General features: G+C 32.9%; 1 pseudogene across 1 annotated transcript; it reads right to left on the bottom strand.

The window, feature by feature from the left end:
• Positions 1–18,923: 18,923 nt before the first annotated feature.
• On the bottom strand, positions 18,924–22,817 carry LOC148629585 (uncharacterized; annotated as a pseudogene). The gene is made up of 2 exons (XR_015919360.1): positions 22,398–22,817; positions 18,924–19,869 (listed from the first exon to the last, which is right to left on the bottom strand). The product of XR_015919360.1 is annotated as an uncharacterized LOC148629585 (transcript).
• Positions 22,818–23,866: the final 1,049 nt, after the last annotated feature.

The following is a 23,866-nucleotide window of genomic DNA, read 5'->3' as shown; positions in this document are numbered from 1 at the left end:
AGGGATTGCTCAATGATTATACTCAAGGTGGCTATTTGGTCTGCACACGAACATTTATGACAGAATCTTGAACGGTTGTCTCGTAATTTTTGGTCAACAACCTTCCTCATTCTTTCCAAAATTATCCTATTTAACACCTTTCCAGGTACCGATAAAACCATTATTCTCCTGTAATTATCAAAATGCTGAGGTCATCTTTTTTCGGTAGTTTAACAAGTGTCCTTTCTTCCAATCTTGTGGTTCTTATCTTTGGTTTGAATATTAAAAAAAACTGCTCTTTATAGCATTATACTCTAAGTCTCCATTTTACAGCATACACTGAACTACATCTTATAATGTCTGAATACTATTAACCGAAGTAATGTTGTGTCGTCAGCTAAAACAATGACGGAATATGATTAGCGCCAACTAAAACATCATAACTAGTATATTTGAATGCATAAATCAGCTTAATGATGTAAACAGCAAGGAACCACGCTGAAAGAACTCGCCCCTATCTTACCTCTTGCTCCATACGAAAAACTTGTCTCGTTACACCATTATATTGCACATGGCCAGCAGCTTTTTTTGTCCGCAATTTTCCTCTGATACCTATGTTATTTAGTATAAAGAGTAGTCCGTCTTGCCACTCTCGATCAAATGATTCAAGATAATGTTTTACTGTTTCTTTAAGTATATGAATTGCAGGAATAACCCATGTTTTTTTTACGACGCCAAATTGTAAGGAGTGTGGAATCACATTGTTATATGTATCAAAAAACGTTTGTCAGTATATTTTTAAATATTCATATTCTAAGATAAGATTATAAGGCAATCACAACAAAAAAAACCAAAACAGTTTTTCCAGTGTATTATGTGTTCTTTGCTTATGTTATCTTTCCCAGGAGATTTTTGGTCTTAAGATTCAATTTCTTCGACAGTCATATATTCTTTCAATCCTGGAACCCTGTCAGTACCTTGCACTTCATGCATTTCACAACTTTTCCGCATATAATTATTCAAAGTAAGTTCCCAACAATTTACAGATACCACCAGGGGTCGACCTTGTCGATCCTTCGAAGGTGATTTTGTTTGACACAGGCTATTTTTCTTTCCATTACGAACTGCTTTGTACAACTCTCCTATGTCTATACCGACTGCCTTTTGAATATCATCGTATTTTTCATCTAACCCTTTTTTTAGCTTTTCGTTTTCTTACAATAAATTTTCGTTTTTCTCATAATATTTCTTGTAAAAAAGATCGATACTGTCTCTCGGTCTACTGTTTGTCAACCATGTGCGTCGTGTTTTCCCCTGATATTAATGATACCTATCGAGTTCGTTGCCTTTCCAATACGGTCAAAATTCAACAAAACAAATATAAGAGTTTGCTGAAATATGCAAAGCATTTGTGATACAGCTGTTATATTTTTCAATATCGAATACATCACGGGTCATTGAATTTGGAGCTTCAAAGTTTATCAACGTCTGATAGAAACATTTAATTTCAAAGTTGTCTGCTTTTGACAATTTCAGTTAATTCCTATTCAGTTTATAGTCGCCTCATGTCAAATGAAAACTGATAGTCATACATATAGGAAAATGATCCGAGTATGAATATGGACAGTCATCTTTAATTTCTATGTATGATATACTGATAAAAAAAATACTTGGGGATGCAAGAGTAATCTATCATTGACGTTTGCATCTTATCTTTATTTCAAAAACAAAAGTTCGGGTATTTCAAATTGAAAACGATTCTGCTTCTTGTAAGTGTTACATTCAAAAATTGTTTGAAAAGCTTAACTTTAAAGTCCTTCCAGTCATGTCAGGACGTGAGAAATAACATCATAGAAAATAAATCTATCCATAATATCCTTTCTAAAGTACTGTGAATCACGCTACATAAATTGGAATAATAATTTTAAAATTCTTATAGTTGCCGTAGAGGACTATGCAAGAAAATGGATAAAACGAGAACAAGATGACATTGATTCAGTGTCAGAGGGTAATGACTGTGAGGTCTTCAATTTTGAAGCGTTGGAATTTTTTAGTAGAACAATGAGTGTCGATACTACATCAGTTTTCAAAGATCCCGATGTAGTTAAAACATTGTATATTATACATTACAAATACGTTGTGAAACAAGTCCAAAACAACATTAATTTTGTTTGCAAAACGCATTACATCTAATGTTTATTATAAGAGGTAAAAGTAGAAAATGAAGGGATAGTTGAAAACCATAAATTTGTGCACTTTTGGACATATAATTGTGATCTACATAGCAGAATCTGCAAAATTTACGACAAAACCTATTTCAAAACTTTTAACCTTTATACTCACAGCTGTTTAAGAGGGTCTCCATTCCTTCCACGACACTTGCTACTCCAGTAGTGGTATGATTCAAAGTGGATTCTAAATAATCGAAAGACCTTCTGGAAACCCTTAATTCAGATTATAATCAGAATGCAATATCATTACAACCTATGATTTTTCAATATCTTTATACTTCTATTCCCCATATTCAGTTTAAATCACGACTCAAAAACATTATGCACCTTATTTACCAAAGAAAAGACGGTACACCTAGAAAAAAATACATAGTACTTGGTAGAGAGTCCTCAGACAGCAACTAACGGTCGGCATTCCAATGGGAACAAAGTGTGCTCCTCTGCTCGCTCACCTATTCCTTCATTCTTATGACCCTGACTTTATAGATGATCTAATCCAATGTAAGGAATATCATTTAGCCAGATTATTTGATCTCAGTTTGCTCTGTATAGATATATTATAGTTTAACAATCCTGGTTTCGAGCAATTTATAATCTCATCTTTTCCGAAGAACTTGCGATAAAGGATATTACATACACTGTAAAGTCAACCACATATCGTGACCTACACTTAGAGATCGGTGGAAAAGGAGGAGACTATTGGCCAAGCTATACGGAAAATGCAAAAATTTTTCATTCCGTATTATCAACTTTCCTTTCATCCGTGATCCCCTCAGCAATATCAACTCATATTTAATGCCAGAGCTTGTCTTCTTACAATTAGACTTCTGGAACAGGCCCGGGTTTTGTTCCTAAAGGTTAAAGTCATCACGACAGAAGTGTAATGGTCGTGCATTGTAAAGGTGTTTCCATATGTACCATGACAACCCATTTGGTCAACACGTCATAGTTTTCCCTTCCCTATTCGTCTACGCTGAACTGCCTTGTTATCAGCAACTTGGCGATTGTTTCTAGAAAAGCAGATGACGCTTATCTTAACGGTGCACTTGGTCCATGCTCCCAAATTTTAGCGTATTCACTGTAGTTGCAGTTGCTTTGAACGTATTTTTTTTTTGTTATTTAATGTTCTTTGCTATGTGTGTTAGTTTTCCTTGTCTGGTCTTTGTCCTTGGATTACATTCTTTTGATTTTCGCTAGGATCTTTGTTCCGTTGATTAATCTTTTACATTTGAACCCATAACTCTACAATGAAGTTTGTAAATAAAATGTAGTATACATGGCATATTTTATATCCCGGTATGATAAACGAAACATCAAAATAATTGAATGAATACAACTATTTTTTTTATTATTTTCAATATAATCATGACAAGTTTGTTTTGCTATATGGTACATTAAGCCGCCTATAGACGCCGTCAGGCCAGATATTTTCTACCTTTTCAAAGTCGTTCTCAGAAATGTTAACACGCATTGTGTACGAAGAAGAATCTCTGGTCGTTCCCATCCAGTGTACATATAACTGCCTGTGATAGTATTAGAAATATCACCTACCCGGTCATTTTTTGTTCATCTACCGCGGATTTTCTTCTCCCCCTTTTTTCTGGGCTATTTTCCATGGATTGATCCGACCCTTTTTACAACATCAAAAAGCTATCGATTTCAGTTCCGGGCTATTCAGTCGCAATTTCCATTAAATACATCTAATTTATTTAGAATTTTTGTAGAAACATCAATACGAGAGTCTGTTTCTCTATTGTATTTTTCTTGTTCTTAAAAGTATTGATTTTTCAGTCTCAATTTCGACTGAAGCCTCGAATTTTGATTACGCAAATTTCTTTCGACTTCAATTTAAGATATACCCATGGTATTATTTCTTCGTCCTTAGACTTCAGACTGACCCTCATTTCTTTCATATTTTTAGCACGATTCTTGATATTTTGTTCTAGTTTTTCATCAGTGTGTTTTACACTTTCTCTGAGAGTTTGTCACGACATTGTCTGTATGACTTATCAGTTGAATATTACCAAATTTTAAATGACTTGTGAAGTCGAAGTTATTTATTTTATAATAAATTCTAACTGTGAAAATTGCTACAAATCACCAAATAACCACAAAGGTATCAATTATGGTGGTACAAAACCGAAAATATCAAATATGCCATATATAATCCAGGGGTTTGACATGTCAACTTATGCGATTTTTCTATGGGGTATTGGAAGAGTAATCAAGGGAACCAAGGTTATAGCGGTAACCAAAAAATGTAATACAGGGACAAAGACCAGACATGGAAAACAGACATACACAAAAAGAACATATAGTAACTAAAATCATACATACAAAGTAACAAAAGCAAATGAGCAACTCGGACTCCTATAAAAACTGGGAGCATGGACCAGGTGCACCGGTAGGGTAAGCGTCCTCTGCTTTTCTAGAAACACCCGCCGAGTTGCTCATAAAAAGACCGGGGTAGACAAACGAAGAAAGGAAAACTATGACTATGGCTGATGGATACACCGAAATAATCCACGAGTTCATGATGACGACCATAAAACTTCTGTAGTGATGTCTTCAATCTTGTAGCAACATAACCCTGTTACAGAACCCTATTTGTTAGTGTTCTAGCGCGATACAAAAAGTCTGCGTAGTTTAGGCAAGCTCTGGTATAACGTTGTGATATGAACACTCCATACGCAGGTGCTGAAGGAATGTTGCCACAGATGAAAGGAAAGTTGACAATTTTGAATGGAAAGTCATCATGTTTGTCGTAAAGTTTGGTCAATAGTTTTCATTTACCATCGATTTCTAAGTGTAAGTCAAGATATGAGGCTGACTTCACAGTCAAATTCCCGAAATTAGGATTGTTTAAAGATAATACGGAATTTTTTTTCATTTAATTCCAAACCCAAAACTGTTACCGCAAGTTGTTTTGTACCATTGGAAAGCTGTGATATTTGTCAACTTGATGAAATCTTAATGTGACAATTTACTTCGTTTTGTAGAAAGTAAAAAATGGATTTTTGCAATATCGAGGTACAATAAGTGACCCAAAAATACAAAATGTTTTATTTTTTTCTTGGCGACAAAATGATTCATAAATGGAAGGTATAAGGATACATGAAAATCATATTTTGGTTGATTAGTGGGGATTATCTCAGTCCACGTACAATAGTTTGCACATAACATTATAAACGACCATTAAGTAATGAAGATGCAAAGAATACCGAATGGCAAGTGATTTCTTTTTACGAATCAACTCATGTCATTATTTCTGTTACTTAAACTATTGTTGCGGCGTGTCTATCTCATTTTTTTTCTTAATTTGTCTTATTGTTGGACTGTTTTTATTCGGAAACTTATACTCTAATTATCAATATGAATGAATTTATAACGAACGCACTACTAGTATATGCACAGTTCTTGATAACATCTAAAACGACACATATCTTATTTTCAAAACACATAAGACGTTTCGCACGCTATTGCATCAAATGCGGTAACGTCGGAAATCGACGTTTTACAACACTTTTTGTTTCTTGCTTATTGAAACAATATAGCGAAATATACAATAATTATATGATTGATAGCAATTGAAACATCCTGAACATTTCTTAGAAAATCGTAAAGAATAATTTAATTCATTATCAGTGCTACCGGTATATTAGATTTGCACATGCAACTGTAACATATATACACACTCGGTCTATCTAGAGAGGAAACATTGTAACTTTTAACTAAAATAAGATAAAATTTGCATGATTTTTTGTTACATTGTACCAATAGCAGAATATGGACCTTTCACAACTTAGTATTGTGATCGAAAGAGGTTCCTTTTCATAAGAAAATCGGGCTTTCATCAACACCCTATTAGACAGCCGCTCATTGACGGAGATTTTCATTTCTTTGCTCATTTGCACGTTCCGAAATGAAACTTTTTTATGACTACTTTCATTCTATCGATCAGCATTCTGCATTTCTGTACTTTTCAAGTTCTTTCAACTCCATGTTGTGTTTGAGTCATTCCACTCCGATCAAATTTCTTGTGGTCTAAGCTTAACATTTATTCAATTCTTTTTTCAATTTTTTTTGGTGGTTTATTTGTATTTTTTCATTTATTAATAAGATAAAATAAAGCTATGTTTAGTCTTTTTATATACCATCGATTTCGATTGCTTGTCTCTTTTAGTTGCATGTCCGATACTACTATCATAAGGGTCTGTTTTTTTTGTTATCTGTAGCGTAAATATTTCCATTTTATTCCCCCATTTCCGACGGAAAACGTTCGAAACGTTCAAAAAGTGATATTTGACAAATCGCTACACATTCGTTTTTTTTCCAATCTTATCCGTTTTAAATTGTTTAAACCATTAAAAATGAAATATGTGTATTCCTAAGTGCATGAACAATTACAAAATATCGTTATTTCATAGAAGAAATTGCCAATTGATTGCAAAATCACTTTCGAGCATGGAATTTTCTTAACGAACGCGGAAAATATTGTCTTTAGATATTTTCAAAAAGTCGTAACTAAAGTTTTTGTTTGCACTGAAAATTTTATCAAATGCCGACCTAGAATTGTTGAAAATATGTACATTTATTGGAAATATAAATTGGAAAAGAAAATATTGTAAATAAGTATTACTTTAAAATAGAATTCGATAACTGAACACTTTTAGAAATCCGACCATTTACAAATACCTTCATTTTTGCATTGAACATTATTTTTTCGATAATTGTCTCAAAAAGAACATATTAAGTTATTCTTCCATACAAAAATTGGCGAATTCACTAGTTAAGTTTTTTAGACCTGCAGTTTGTTACACCTGACAGGCAGAATTTTGACGTTTTTACGGGGTTTTGATAAGTTTAATTGATTACAATAAACTAGAATAACTATTTGTGACAAATATTCAGAACTAATAATTTGTTCTGATGCCAACAGTATACAGCTTTAACATATTCACAGTTTTGATTGTATACAATAGTCTTTAAAGTTAAGTAGGCGTTTTTTTTTTTGTTTTTTTTTTTTTTTCAGCACAGTCACAATAGCGTGAGTAACGTCATACATATATAAATACAAACAGCTTTTCTTTTACTAGAAGAAAAAAAACAACTGTGTGTAAAATCAAGTCAATTTGTATTAAAACGAAAACATCTACCTGTATTAATAACTGGTATAATTTCTTAATACGTCATATATACAAAAAAAAACTATTGAAATGAGGGTTTTTGCAAAAAACAAGTTTCATTATACCATTTTCCGTTATAATTTTTCTTTTCTCAACTTCTATTTGGTCATACCGCCAAACATTTACATTTTGTCTATTATTTCAATGACAAAAAAGTACAAAAATTATGATCCTGTGCATTCAATACAATGGCATGGTCTTTTTAAGAAAAGAGTTGGGGATACTCACAACACATAAATGGCTCATTTTATATTTCCTCCGCCCTCATCTTTTGCACTCAGTACACTTATTTAACCCGATGACTTTCGAAAGATTTACAAAACTGTCTATCAAGCAAAATTTTGGCTCAAAGTGAGCTCATTTCTCTCGTAGTTTGTTCGATGACATCCAAGATTTACCGATAAATTTCGGGTATACAGATTTCCTACAAGTTTTCTTACAATGAATTTACAAAATGATGAAGACGGCGAACACATCTTTCTGACCCAAAGCAGTCACATGACTCTATAAAGAAAAAACATGCACAGGAATCCGACGTTCACATTTTTGCTGATTTTGGTTTGATAAGTAATAATACCGAAAACGGCTTAGCTATTGATGACAAAAAAACTTCTTGAATGGGCTGAACAAATAGAAAGTCAAGAAGTAGCCATTTGTGCAACGTCCTCCTCTAGGTCTCAAATCAGCAAGTTAAAGAAACCGATTTTATTTGTAGACCAAAAATACAAATAAAATAATTTAAGAAAGCAGTGAAGACGTTCTGTAATGTGTCCACCTGGGCATTACCAAAGTTGTCATATGGAGTTATTAGGGGTCTCATTTGTTGATTCGTTGTTATCTTTCTCTTCAAGGGTCTGCTTATGATCAGATGTGTCAAACAATACTCTAAAATTCATGGTAATTAGTCGCAATCTGATAAAAGATAAGGTTTAATTTTCACTTATTATCAGAGCATGGCTCCCTTGATTGGTCAGTAAACTGGTTACGCAAGACAAAACTCACGTGAATATTATAATGTCATATTGTGGGATCACTTATTACCATCAGCTTTAATAGACAACTTTTGGCTTGAATACATACGTGAATTGTGGTTCGCAATATGGTTAACTGCTATGGGGCAGAATGTTTCTCCCCACCTTTGCTAATCTGTCATTTATTCATTTGATATGCTTTATTTTTGCTGTAATTTGATATTACTTAATTGATATTTTTATATGTAGAATTAACTCTGCATTATATGAGTTTTGAATAAATGGCCTTTTTCCATCAATTGATTTCTCATTTATAGCAAAGCAAGCTCGGGCTCTGAGCTTTGTGTATCGACGTGTGTAATAATGATGTCATGATGTCTCTCAGTCTGTCTGTCTGTCTGTCTGTCTTAAAAATAGTTACTGAAGATATATTTGATTCCATGGCAGTTAAAATATTTGTTTCCGTAATTCTATTATTTATTCTGTGTCAATATTTTGAGAGGAAATATTAAACTTGTTATACAATTTTATTGTTTCAATAACGTTTATAAGATTAAATTTGCCTGTTTTCACTACAATGCATGCACTTGTACATTTAGTAGAAAATGTTTCCTAATAACATGAGTACCTATAAACAGTAGGACCAATTCTACTCGTAAATGTAGACCCAGAATTGAAAGACATGGCTACAGACGCGTTATGCTATTTTCTTTCACGATTCGTATTTAAAATTGTCAGGGAAAATTTTGGAGATTACCCTGGTCAGTCTTTCTATTAACTTGTGATAAATATACAAATGCATATCGAACAGTTGCGAAAGTGCTTCAAGTTTGTGAAGAGTCTATTCTTCAAATTAGAAATACCTTTGACCACACAATGAAGCAGAGGTCTGCTGCTTGTTTAAGAGTAAAAAATCGAAAGGAAGAGATCATCACTTTAAAAGAACTTTTATGGCTGAAAGCATTTCTAGGCGACGTTAGTCCATTTGAGTTTCTTGACACAATAGTTTACATTTTTGGGCTTGGTTTTTCACTTAGAGCTGAAAAGAACATTGTAATATACGAATGAATCAATCACAGGTGACTCTTTTATGCACGAATGGCGAGCAGGCCTCCGGTACCGAGAGGATGTATCCAAGTCCAAACAAGGAGGCTTAAAAGCAAGGCAAATCAAAAAGAGGGAACTCTATGCTATCAAGACCTGAAACTCCCAGAAAGATTCATCATCCGTCAAGTTTTAAATGTAATGCATGTTTCATGTTCTTGAGTGGGCATTTTACCATATAAAATGGTATATATAGAAAATACCACGTAGACTTTTAATGTTGGTAGGTAGTTTGTCGAATTTATTTAAGTTTATTCACATGTCATGTATGAGAACATAAAGAAAATTTAAGAAAAATATGGATATGCTTGTTTTACCTGAAGTAATAAAATGTCACTACATGATATACAAACATTTGAACATTATTCAAATTAAATTGTTGGACGTAATAATGCTAAAAATAATGAAACAATTACAAACTAACCCAAATCCAACAACAACAAAAAACAAAACCAAACAAGAATGATAGTATTAGTACAGGATTAGTGAAGAGATATTATCTAAGGCTGAAGTTATGACTTTACTTTTTAATTTCGATTAAGATTGATATATAAAGTGCTTTGTTCTCTTCTTTTCAAAAAAGACGAATTCCTTTTATTTAAGACCACTCCCTGTAGCGAAAGCATTCAATATATAGTAATCTGCACAACCCATTGAAATAAATACTTTATCACAAACGATAGGTAGAATGAATTATTGATTGATTGATTGTTGGTGTTTAACGCCCGAGCAGCAATATTTTAGCTATATTCAGGCGATGAACATGAAAAGGGATGATAAAATGAACATGAAATGATGATGATGAAATGAAAAAAGGGATGGGACACAAGGATAATAGGGTCTATCCAATTTTGATTGCCACAAGATAAAAGGGAGGGATGGGTAGGGTCGGGCAGTTTAGCAAAGGTTCCTACTTCTATCGAATACCACAGCAGGGTTCTTTAACGTTCAAGGAACGTGACATTTTTCCCAACACGGTGCACCATTATGGTTTGCGGTCAGGTTTTCCGTATTATAGCCTGACAACCCCAGCATGTAACACGCCAGGGGTACCCCATTCCACCACCTGAGCACACATCCCAGTTGCTCTGTAGGCAGAGCGCCTAGTCCCCGGCTAGGTTTCTGAGCACTATTTGTTCGCCTTATACGACAAGCTTAGAGCTGCTGCAGGTCTATTCTTTTGACACCTGGAAATGAACGGGGCGATAGGTAGAATGTGTAAAGAGGCAGGTCTAGAGAGTTTCCGATCGAATCATTCACTCAGAGTAACAGCGGCAACATTACTGTAAGAAATTAGTGTAGACGAACAGTGTTAATCGCTGAAATTACAGGTCATCGCAGTGATGCAGTAATAGGCGACAAACGCGCGATCGACGCAATGCGCCGCAATTGAATTATTAGTGGCGGAGTTTCAGATGATATCAAAACCATCAACTTGCAAGATGGTGCGCATTGACGAGCTTTAAATTTACATTATTATTATGTAAATGTTAACATCAGTTCAAATCAATGAAAAAGGACTTCAGTAAAACGGCGTTTAGTATCTTTGTTTTCATTTGAGTTGCAGTACACATAACAGTGAGCTTTATTTTGAACTTTTCAGTAGAGCAAAAGGCCTTAGGTTAATATGTAAACACATACTACTACATGCAATTAGAGGTCTTTTGTTGCACTGAGCAGATTTTCCATATTGAAGTTCATTGTTTTGCCATCGCTGATTTGTAAAAAAAATAACCCACGTTAAGAACAACAGAACGACAAAACAATGGTTTAACAAGACTTATCTACTTGAATGTTTAGACTATTGTGCTGTACACACAGATCTTCAATTAACTATGTTACCCATTAATGTTTCACAACTCATTTTGCAATATCTAAATTCTATGGCTCATGGGTTAATAAAGAGACACAGGTTTCGAACACTAGGAAGACACGGAAAGCTCAAAATGTTAGACTTGTAATTTAGAGCTGAGAAATGTAGACAGAAATCATGGAAAGAACTTGTTAATGGAAAGACCAAAGACGAGCACGAAGAAGACAACCAGGTGACTTGGATGGACAGATACTTAAATAAATGAAATGTTGTATTTAATAAAAATAACATTAAGTATTTCATTGTGTTGTGTTACATATGTTGGGTCAATCGTTAATTTAATTCTGAATGACTTAAATGTAAGTGCTGTTTTGCTGCTAAATGAGCATTTTGCTTCATAATGAGATCTTTTTATAGAGGTTGGGTTGGGTAATATCGATAATTATGTTGAAAATGTTTAGTTGAAAATCAATTTTCCTTAGTTTCATGTTGTAGAATACTAAACTATCTATCGATACGTCTCTGTGTTACAATGTGTTGTAGAATTGATGCGACTTTAAAAAAAAATCGAAAATCCTACTTAGAGCAATTTCTGATAAATTATGAAAACAAAAATTACTCCAAAAGTTTCATTTGTGAAACTGTCAAAAAGAAAACTATAAATAAACCATACTTTTAAATAAGCATGTGTACTTCCCTAAGGTTATGGCATTGAGCTACATGTAAACTAAAGTGATTTTTCCTTGAGGTAGGGGTATAAATTGTAAATTTACCTAAGTTACACTATGACTGCAACCCCTTGATAACAATAAAAAGATTAGAAATCAAGCTATTTGATGAAAATCAAAATCTATATTGAATAATTTTATTTGTGATATCAAATGATGACCAATATCTTCGTACCATTTGCCTAACCAGATGCGCATGAATGTAGACTTTAACTATAACAGTAACAAATTCATTTGTAAATGGGACACACACATGTACTTGAAAACAATCGTGTGTTGATGAATAGGGTGGTGCAAAATTGAATCGCCCAATTGGCGAATAAGGACATAAATGTTGAAATGAATCGATTGCGACCATTCCAAACTGTGTGCGACCTAAAATGGCGAATATGGAGATGAATATTGAAAAAGGAAATGAATGTTAAAATGTTATTTTTCTCATAAATCGATTGCGACCATTCCAAACTGTGTGCGACCTAAAATGGCGAATATGGAGATGACTGTTGAAAAAGGAAATGAATGATGAAATGAGATCTCTGACCCCTCCCGAGTCAATTGAGACCATTCCCAACTCTGTGCGACCTAAAATGGCGAATAAGGATATAAATGTTGAAAAAGGAAATGAATGTTGAAATGAGATCTCTGACTCCTCCCGAGTCGATTGCGACCATTCCCAACTCTGTGCGACCTAAAATGGCGAATAAGGAAATAAATGTTGAAATGAGATCTCTGACCCCTCCCTAGTCGATTGCGACCATTCCCAACTCTGTGCGACCTAAAATGGCGAATAAGGAAATGAATGTTGAAATGAGATCTCTGACTTCTCTCGAGTCGATTGCGACCATTCCCAACTCTGTGCGATCTAAAATGGCGAATAAGGAAATGAATGTTGAAAAAGGACATGAATGTTGAAACATGGCCGACTTTTTACAATGTAAATATTGGCACCGAGAATTAAAATCTGACCGAAATTTAACGATTCAATGTTTAGGGAGAAGCCGTTTGGCTAAACGAATGAGCAAGTCATTTAAGACAATTTAAACGACGGTAGGTGTCAATAAAGTCGTAGAAAATATTTTTATTCAAATTTTAACAGTATGTTATTTATGTGACGCCGAGTATAGTAAGATTTGGAAATCGGAAACAAAACTTTTTCAATAACGTATGAGTGGCATATTTTTATAATATTCTTCTTTCATCTTCTTTCATTTTTCATCTAAATTATAAAATTACTAGCGGATGAATAAAACACCTATTCCACCCATTCAATGTTTTCCAGATATAATGCTTATTTTTTTGTGTACTTGATTTTTGTTTTATTTCATTTGTTGAGTCTCAGGAAACGATGGCACATTAAGAAGACAGAATAGTGGCTACTATCTCTAGCACACCTTAATAACAAAGAAATATAAACAACACATACAGAAGATGCTGATATAGTACTGAACATTAAAAACAAAATATCAAACATTATAATTGTCTAGTATAGTAGAGTACAGTCTAGAAATAATTATAACGAAAGGCATGATATAAGACATGTAATAGATTTGTCCATTTAATATGGTTCAAAGGTCATGATTTCACGAACTTGGTATATCGGTGGAAAAGAGAGACTATTATTCCCAGCTTTATAAAGACTGGAGATCACTGTTTATGACGATGTAATTGTAACAGGGCTTCTAGTGACTAAATATAGGTGATTTGGATTATTTCATTCCATTCATAATTTGCAATTCACTATAAAAGCACTGAAACAATAATAAAGAATACTTAGTGCAATTTAACAATAAACATGTAAAATGTCAAATTATCAAATCGTAGAGAAAGTATAAGATTCTCTATACTGATACGATATCAGTTCAACACATACATGTATAATATGCTATTCCAATGACTTTTACATAAGGTTGAAAATAGTTACTTTGTATTCTTAACTTAACATGAAGCATACCAAAAATAAAATGCACGTCTTTCGTAAATGCATCTCGTTATCAAATACCGCAAAAATACAGATTTACTGTGAAATATAGGCGAAATAAAGAAATAATGCATAATGTAAATAAAACAGAACTTAACGATATTCTAGCGATTTTAACTAGAAGTATTTATACAAAACTGACAAAATGGTAAAAATATTACATGAACTACATACCCTGCATGAGGTGCAAATGCTTTGTAAATAACAACTATTTCATCTTGAATGTGTAATATCCACCTAAAGAGAACAAATGATGGATGCATAAATAATGCGGTAAAATGAAATGAATGTACTACATTAAATTCATAAAGTAATTTAATTTCAAAATAAACAGATTCATTCTCAATCATCTTTATTTGCGGCAATTGATATATTCAACTATTTACACATTGAACCTTTATAAAGAGGTCAAAATGAGTTTAGAGCTTTTACGGGAAATTCATTTGATACCATTGCCGATTTAAGTTTCAAAATACTTTGATGGCATACACACACAGTAACACGCACTTTTCATCCCAAACGGTCTTTTAACTAATTCATTCATTCGTAACAATTACAAAGAAGAAATGCATATTAGTGAGGTTAAAGATGTTAAAGTAAATGCACAAACCTTAAATACAGAAACAATCTCCAAACTATAGACTGGCAAATTCCAATAAGCACTATAGACTGGCAAATTTCAATTTGCACTATACACTGAACAATGTCGACAGTTCGAAGAATACCAAAACTGAACAAAGGAAACCCGCCGAAATTAGAAAAATGACCCTGAACACTGACCCGTGAAAACGACTCATAGAAACCCGTGAAGTTAGACTACCGCTGAAAGAAATAGGTATTAAATTGACATGTACTAATCATACAAGTATATGCAGTAAAAACAAATAATGTAAATACAAGTACAATGTTACGGAAATAAAAAAAAAGTATTACTTAAAATATACAAACCATTAAGTTTGACTCTGCCACATAGTCATACATAGAGAGTAAACTTATGCACTTATACAGAAGCTGACATGTTTGTTTATTACTATAGGATGAATAAAGCACCTTCTCCACCCTGCCAAGATTTGCCAGGTAAAATGATTATTACTACAGGATGAATAAAACACCTCTTCTACCCTGCCAAGATTTACCAGGTAAAATGTTTATTACTACAGGATGAATAAAACATTTCTTCCACCCTGCCAAGATTTGCCAGATAAAATGTTTCATTTGTTGTTCATTTGTTTATTGTGTTATTTCATCTGTTGAACGTTTGTTTTAATTCAGACATTGACGGATTAATTAGGTATGTAACTATTTCTCAAATATAAAAGGAGCTATTTGAGGTTTGCAATAATTATCACTCTAACCGTAAATATATACAGATAATAGATCGTGGTTCTTAACCTGCTTTGACACCCAGAAAACAAACAAAAAAATGAAAAATTTCAATTTTCGTCATAAGATTCTTCTTCGAAATTTGAGTAGCTCTATCTTTTGCAATTTGCTATTTTGCAACATCATACTTATCTTATAGTCAAACCTTATGTAACTTTTCTACAAATGTTACGAAAAAGAATCCGAGAAATCTTAATTCTTAAGTTATCGTTCTCTTAACATAAGAGACGATATCAATTGATACAATAACATACCTGCATCACATACACATATAATACTGCAAAATTTGATTTCTTTCATTTAAAAAATACAGGTTTCAAGACAAAAAGTAATCAAGGGAACCAAGGTTATAGCGGTAATCAAAAGAACGTAATCTAGTGACGATGACCAGACATAGAAAACACACATACACAACAAAGAACATGGAACAGGTGCGCCGGTAGGGTAAACGTCCCCTGCTTTTCTAGAAACACCCGCCGAGTTGCTCATAAAAAGTCAAGTCCGGGGTAAACAAACGAGGAAAGAAAAACTATGACCCGTTGAATAAATCAGTTATCATTGTGCAGATGGATACACCATAACAATCCACGAGTTCATGATGACGACCATAAAACATCTGTAGTGATGACTTCAATCTTGTAGCAACATTACCCTATTTGAAGCCTATTTGTTAGAATTCTAGCTCTATACAAAAAGTCTGCGTAGTTTCGGCAAGCTCTGGCATAACGTATTATTTGTGATATGAACACTCCATACGCAGGTGTTGAAGGGATGTTGCCATATATGAAAGGAAAGTTGACAATTCTGAATGAAAAGTCATCACGTTTGTCATAAAGTTTGGTCAATAGTTTTCCTTTACCATCGATTTCTTAGTGTAGGTCAGGATATGAGGCTGACAAAACAGTGTCTGTAGTATCCTTTATCTCAAGTTCAATGGGGTAGATGCGATGTATCCAATCCCGGACATTAGGATTGTCAAGATAATACGTCATCTATATAGCGGAAACTGAGATCAAGAACTATATATTTGTATCTAGGTATACCTTTTTTTTGGAAAAACAAAGATGTATTATGTATTTAAGGCGGGATTTTAACTGAGTATGGGGAAAAGAAGTAAGTCCATTTGGTCGACTCCTAATTGTAGTAATTGCCACTGAAAAGGTCTAAGATGACGTTTTTGTAATTTATAGTTTATAACTTGATAACTGTAATAGATGGACTCTCTCTTTTTTGAAACATCCTTCTACAAAATGTTCAAGTTAAGTAACTGCCATATTAGGTATAATGAAAATAGGTATGGTCTATATGTCAAAGAGACAACAACCCACAAAGAAGAAAATCTAAGGCTGCCCATTGTTCTTCAAATGAACCTTATACCGAATGGCAGGCTGTAGCTGGCCCAAAAACATCATTTTACACAGGTACAGCAAAAGTGTTGCCCCTGTTTACTAAAGTAACGTAAAAATAAACTACAGGAGAAAACGAAAAAAGACAAACAGAGGCCAGAAATTCCTGACTTGGGACAGGCGCCAAAATGCGACAGGGTTAAAGTACCTTGGTGTGATCACAACCCTCTCCCTTTGAAATCTGGCCACTGTTAAAAAACTACTACACAATTAAAAACACCTAAAATCAGTTCTAGAATTTTCGGCCTTAAAAGCTAAAAGGCCAAACTTAAAGAATTATGTGGTTTTTACCTTATTACATGTAAACCGTAAATAAACTTACTATTATTTAAATGATTCTAATGGCAAAACCTGCAAAGTCATCCAAGGATCAATTTTCTAGGAGTCATTGTCTGTGTAAGGTTAACAAACACATACCTATAAGTATGCCTACAGTAACCGCAGCCCAAATAGTATGTTTACTTCATCGTGGATAAAAATTGAAAAAAAACTATATCAATTGTTTTAATTCAAGTTATTGCCATCTATTCTAAAGTTTACTGAAGTTTAGATTTTCGTCTTTTATGGTGATCAAATAACGTTGAATTTGGCAACATATATGATAGTTCTTTCCTAGTTTTCGTGTACCTTTCATTCACGTATTTGTATTTGTTTTGCATTTGTAATTTGTTTTGAGAGAAAAACAGTACGTGGAAACATATCCTTCGTAGTCGTACATAACCTGATATGATATGGCGTAGTTTTACGGACATTTTTAACAAGTACAAGATATTAAAAAAGTAGAAAGACAGTAACGTTCTTATTATAAACAAAAAAGTTATTAATAGATGAAAAAGTTAAGGGCTATTTGGCATGAAATGGTCATCTAGGGTATATTTGTAATTATTCAAATGGATGTTAAAAAGATTACAACATTACATTGTACTACATCGTTTCTTGTATCGACCCTCGACCTATATAAGCTGTCGGGCTTGATATGGAAGACAAATGTTGTTTCTCGTGCTACATATAACAGAATTCGTGGTCTTTTAAATAAATCCAGGACAGAGCAAAGGCCACCATTATGAATTCGATTGAATGTGAAGTTCATATGCTATATCTGATTCAACCTGTAGTCATTTTTATCAAAAGTTAGAATAATTGTGGTGAGGATCTTGGTTAAAAATAAAAAGAAAAGCATCATCTTGGGGTCCCAATTTTATGGAGTATTGGTAATGGGAATTTGGAATTTTGATTTGGGTCTAGATTTTGAGTGAGTAGAACGAGAAAACAATATATTTTTTTAAACGATATAATTTAAAAATGAAAGTGTACTAGGGAGCAAATGGAACAGAATATTACGATCAATTCGTACAAAGAATTATTATATGATATATCATTATCCTAAAAGCAGTACAGATGTGCTTAGGTTCGTAGACGTATTTCCACATAATTAGAACGCTTAGCCTACCAGAGTACCTGGTTCATGCTCCAAATTTTTAACAAATCCCTGACTGACATTTACCTCTGTGTCTATGTGCGTGTTGGTTATTTTATATTTTTGTTTTGTTGTTTTCATAGTCAAGTCGTTTTTCCTCTGGATTATGATCTTTTTTATCCTGGATCCCCTGATATTTACAATATTATTCATTCATTATTGATGTTTCAATTTTGAAAATAGTGTCTTTTATTGTTGAACGGATTTAATGTTAGGATCTTAACATTGTTTCATTTTCACATATGAGGCATTGCGATATTACCTTTTACTGTTTGACATACTATAAATTTACGACCAGGAACGAATAGATCATATCAAAATGTCCCTAGTCATGAACGTGCACTTTTTTCGTTGCCTTACTTTTCTTGTTTCCTTCACCTCTTCTTGAAAAATGATAGAAATGCCGGTGTGCGTTTCATGTTTCGGACCGTGGATTATACCGTGGCCTTAACAAGAGCAATATGGCGCATATTTATGAAAAAAGCAAAAGAAAGCGCTTCGGAACATTGCTTACAGTTTATGGAGAGGTTTCCATTTGTTGTCCATTCATAATTTCGCCATTAAGTTCGTCATTCAATTTTACTTTTATCTCTTAAAGTTCTTAACACTAGACCTTACATTTCCGTTTTTACTGAAAAAGTAGCTGTCCTACTTTTAAATTAAATCATTCGTTGATATATTTATTATGCAAAGACGGAAGTAATTTATAAATGACTTGTCTGTCTATCACAAAACAATATAGAAATGTTACTACTGTTACCATAACCATATTGAATGAGCTTTAAGGTCCTCCGGTCAACTGATAAACGTTTAAATAGCTTCCAACTTCCACAAACAGTCTTTGTTTAGCAGAATTAAATGCCAAGTAACGAGGTTTCAAAATGCCTACAGCCTCATTTAAGAATTCAAATATTTCACCATTTATTTGTCAATTTGATATATTTTATTGTCGTTTTTGCAGGCAACAAGCAAAAGACTCCCTAACAGAATCAGTCCTCTAGGCGCAGAAATGTTAGCTTGCCAAATTGTTTCTCCATTATAGCTTATGCAATGTACTATACCACCAACATTAACAATAAACAAATTTTTACTTTCATGGTCGTGGACGAGTCTAATAGAATTTCCAGTAAAGGGTGCAAATCTTGGCAGTCCTGTAACGCGATGGGTCATGTTTCCACTGGAATCTGTTATCACTACTAACCCATCATCCCCTTCTCCAATTTCAACAGCGAATGACTTTTTACTGTAAGAAATGCTAAAAGGTTTATCCGGCAATTTAAAGCTTTTGTGTTGCCATATATTGTTTGCTTTGTCGATCTTGTAAACTACAACTTCCTTTTTAAAACCAAAGGAAATAGCAAATTCGTCTTGTGACACATGTGTTATTCCACGAGGTTCATCATACAAATCTTTTTTGTAGCAAAGTCGTTCCATTCTGATTTGAAAATTTTGAGAAAACTATTTGCGCAGTCAACTATCAAAAGGCGCCCATCTTGCACGATAGCCATTCCACGAATTCTGGTCACTTTCGTTTCCCCAGGTGCTGCGCATGTTTTTTCGTCAAGCAGTTTCCCACTGTACAAGTGTTTGCCAGGTGGTTTTGCTAAAGATGCCTAGAGACAATAGTACATATTTTATTTTTAGAAAGACTTCAAAATACAATGTAATACTAAATTGTTATATTACTTAAACGAGATAAATCTCCCTTTCCATGGTTATTAGGTAGAGTTGTTCAATGGGAATATAGGGTTGTTAAATTGTGCCGTATAGCGGTTATTTTTGCGGGATGCTAATTTTGGCGTATTTTATCAGTAAGTGGGAAATAAAGAAGGACACACATTAAACAAAGTCGCGATATTAATACATTCAACTAAGAATAAAACATGTTTGAAATCAGAATATTTCCCTCGTAGATTCACACATTATCTTGCAGTCACTTGTTTTATTTGATTCAAAAGATTCCGACGTCAATTAAAAAACTTCCACCGATTTGCTAATGTGATGTTAAATTCGTGTTCAAACAAAAGAGAGAAACAACGACATTATCATTATTAGTTGACCTTTTTTGTCAGAAAAACAACAAAATAACGATCAACGAGTTGATGATGTAAACCGTACATTATCTTTGTGGTAACTTAACCTTGTTTAATAAACATGACGTATGAGCTGTGAGCTGTATGACCTTGGATCGAAAGAAAGGAGTAGTATATAATTTCCTTTAAAACCCCAGCAATTTAACACCAATAATTTGTTCTGTAAAAGTGATGTTGCTATGTGCATCCATAAAATCAATTTCATTCAGTAAAAAAATTATACCGATCGAAATACAGCTCTTAATATAGGACAAACAAAAACAAATACATCTTGAGTTTTTTTAAGATTTTCTTTAACTCAGTATTTTAAAAATGGATAAAATATATTTGAAATTAGATAGAGTTCCAATTACAATATTTTACTCTGTGATTAATTATTCAATGAGATATATTCTTTTTAAAACTGAATTTTAGTTGTGAATTTAAAATGGTTGCATTAATGGTTTAATATCAATTGATTCCATTATGAAAAGTTATGAAAAGTAAAAATCTTCCAACAGGTATTTGGAATTTCAAACCATTAGTATTATGCAGTTTTATACAAATCAAATTTACAGACACTTTTATTGCCAACCAAGTAGTTGAACAAGTAGTCACGGTTGTAATATGGAACAGCTTTTCGCTTTTTGTGTATGTTTCGTTCTGTTTGAATATGAATAAACATTGATATAAAAGCAAAAGGACAGTGGTTCTGAATGTTTGTAATAATTAAACAATAACACTTGACGTATTGACTTCAAAATCTCCTCCTTTTATCCCATCGTCTATCTACTACATTAATTACTTTAATTTCAATCCTCCAATTGCATCTAATAATACGTGGACTGAGATTACCCACGTGTCCCCATCAAATCCAATTCATCAACTCCAAAATAATTTTCATGTTTAATTCCTCCATTTACGAATCAATCTTTGGCCAAAAAAGTCAACTGAAGCATTTTTTGCAACTTAAATTACCTTGTTTAGGCAAAATTCTACAATTTTGTGTTTGTGTTTGTTTTTTTTTTTTATAATAATAATTATTATTATTATTATTCAGCCTTATTTCTGCAGACGGAAGTAATTTACATATAAAGGTATCATCAGTCAGCCCAATGTCTCATCCCTACCCAAACAAAAATCTCTTTAATTGACAATTTAAAAACCCCTAGAGTATTTATGATACAGTAAAAAATGTTGAGAAAAATGTTTTCTGTTTAGTTCTACATGTACTATTATAGATAATTCTAGTCGCCTGAATTGAACAGATAAGTTTGATAAATCAGTATCTTATAATGTAATTGATAATGATAATATTTACAGTGTTGGTATTGTCTGAATGCACACTTTGTTTCAAAATGAGACATGTTTTCTAGGGGAAGTGTAATAAAGAGCAATTTTCCACAACAAAACTTTGTTTTCAATAAAGAAAAGTATCTCTCCTTTAAAGGTTTAAGAAAAGGCATTCAGGATATAGTCTAATACATTTAAAGATTTAAGATAAAATCTAAAACTCGACACAAATTTTGAAGCGTTAACTTTCGAAGTATATAAATGTAAACTCTCTTTAATTTGAACAATATTATTATTATTTTTACTTTATTATTGTACTCTGTTGGGAGGAAGTTCATTTTATTGGAAGAGTGGTTACATAAGGTCATATCCTTGTATTATTTGTAAATTTCTCGACCCAGTTTGTTCAACGTCAACAAAAAACATAAATGAAGCGTTATAAATAGTAAAGTATTGTACTGTAATCATTCTAAATATTTTCATCATAGTCATGTCAGTGGAATGTATTCAAATTATCTTATCGAGTAAAGTTAATAACAAAACTAGGCAGTAGAGTCTTTAACAGCAGCCTAAAATTTGTTGAATATTGTAAACTTCAAGATTATGCTACATCTATAGTTAATCTATGATACCCTTAAGAAGCCATTATATTATTGAACACATTACACGGTTTTTTAAATAAATGACGTTTTGTGCCAAAAATAATCTTTGAAAAATTATTAGCCAAAAACGAATCAAACTGACACTTATATTAACATATCTTTACGTGAACTTACCTGAGCACCTGTTGCAGAAATACTTCTGTCTCCATTAGAAGTATAAGGTCTAGATAATGTATTACCTTCTCCCATTGCCGTACATATTGATCCCTGAAAGTCATTAAGAGAAACTGTGGAGTGTCCCCTTGTAGCAGCAAACTTAGGATGTCTATCAGAACAATTGGTGCAGTAAACCTTTTTACAAGACAGGCATAGTTTCGCAATCGGTTCTTTGTCACAACTTTTACAAGTTATAGAAAGTGGCTGGGTAAAGTCTTTTATTAAACTATGCCACTGAGTGGCAGCTTCTTGTTTATGTTGTTTAAGGCAATCGTCGCAGTAAAATTGTTGGGAATGAACGCAGCACGTTGTACTTTTTTTCGCACAGATATCGCACTTCAAAGATGCCATCTTGGAAAATCAACTAAACAACTTCTTTATCCTATAAAAGATAGATGCAATACATTTTTATTTTGCTTTTGGATTTATTTGTTTTGCAAGTTTTATTATGTAAGGTCATTACTTTAATAGCGTAAAAACAAATAAACATCAATATATTTGTGTACACAATCGTGTTTGAATTTTAATAGTCACGTCTTTTCTGGTTTATATTCACCTTGCGAACCATACAATAGAAATAGTGATTTAAAGAACAAATTTGATATTAAATTCAATAAAAAAAATTTTTTTCTATAGAATAATCATAAACAATCAATGATAGGTTTTCTTAATTTTCTGCCACAAATATGTTAATAAACAAAGTACTTATTGTAATCAACCTGACTATGATTAGTTGCTGCTTATCTTTTAATCTCTGGCAAATTTTTTCGTTGTTTGATCTTCACAGCACTATGACTACGAAAACTACTTTCGTTCTTATCAAAATCAATGTCTTCGCTTGTTTTGTTAGTTTTGAAGGACAATGCTCTTGACATTTAGGCAATATTAAAATATATTGACCACGTTCCTAATACATTTATCTTCTTCTTATCAAACAACCTTGCATTAAAAATATAACTTCACAAGAAGGCATAGGGATATCCTATTTTCTACAAATTTAAATTGTAGAATAAAGTCGAGTTCAAAAAGATTTAGTACAAAGTTTTTTAAGGTCACTTTCGATATATTTTTGTTTTTAGCAACCGTTAAGATATTACACCAGGATGCTATAAGGTGTGAAAACATTTTGATTTTGAATTTTATTCTTGACGGTGTCGCAAATCTTCGTTCATTGTACCATTAATATAATATTGTCATTTTGTTCATCAGAAACATTGTTAATATTTTGTTTTATTTCATGACTAAGTACAAAAATAAGTAAAGATTTTTTTCGGTAAGGGATATCAGGTTTACGTGTGGAACAGATGTATGAATTATTTTTTGAATTACAGCATCACAAGCTAGCAACACCTTGATAAGTCGAATATTATGATATGGAAAAATAACAAAACAACCAAGTATCGGTCGTAAGCGCATCGATGAATCGT

This window comes from Perna viridis, chromosome 1 (assembly GCF_037379345.1).
Source record: "Perna viridis isolate PV_CMFRI_1.1 ecotype Kerala chromosome 1, ASM3737934v1, whole genome shotgun sequence".
In the NCBI taxonomy this organism is placed as follows: domain Eukaryota; kingdom Metazoa; phylum Mollusca; class Bivalvia; order Mytilida; family Mytilidae; genus Perna; species Perna viridis.
This window is presented reverse-complemented; position numbering and strand designations above follow the sequence as displayed.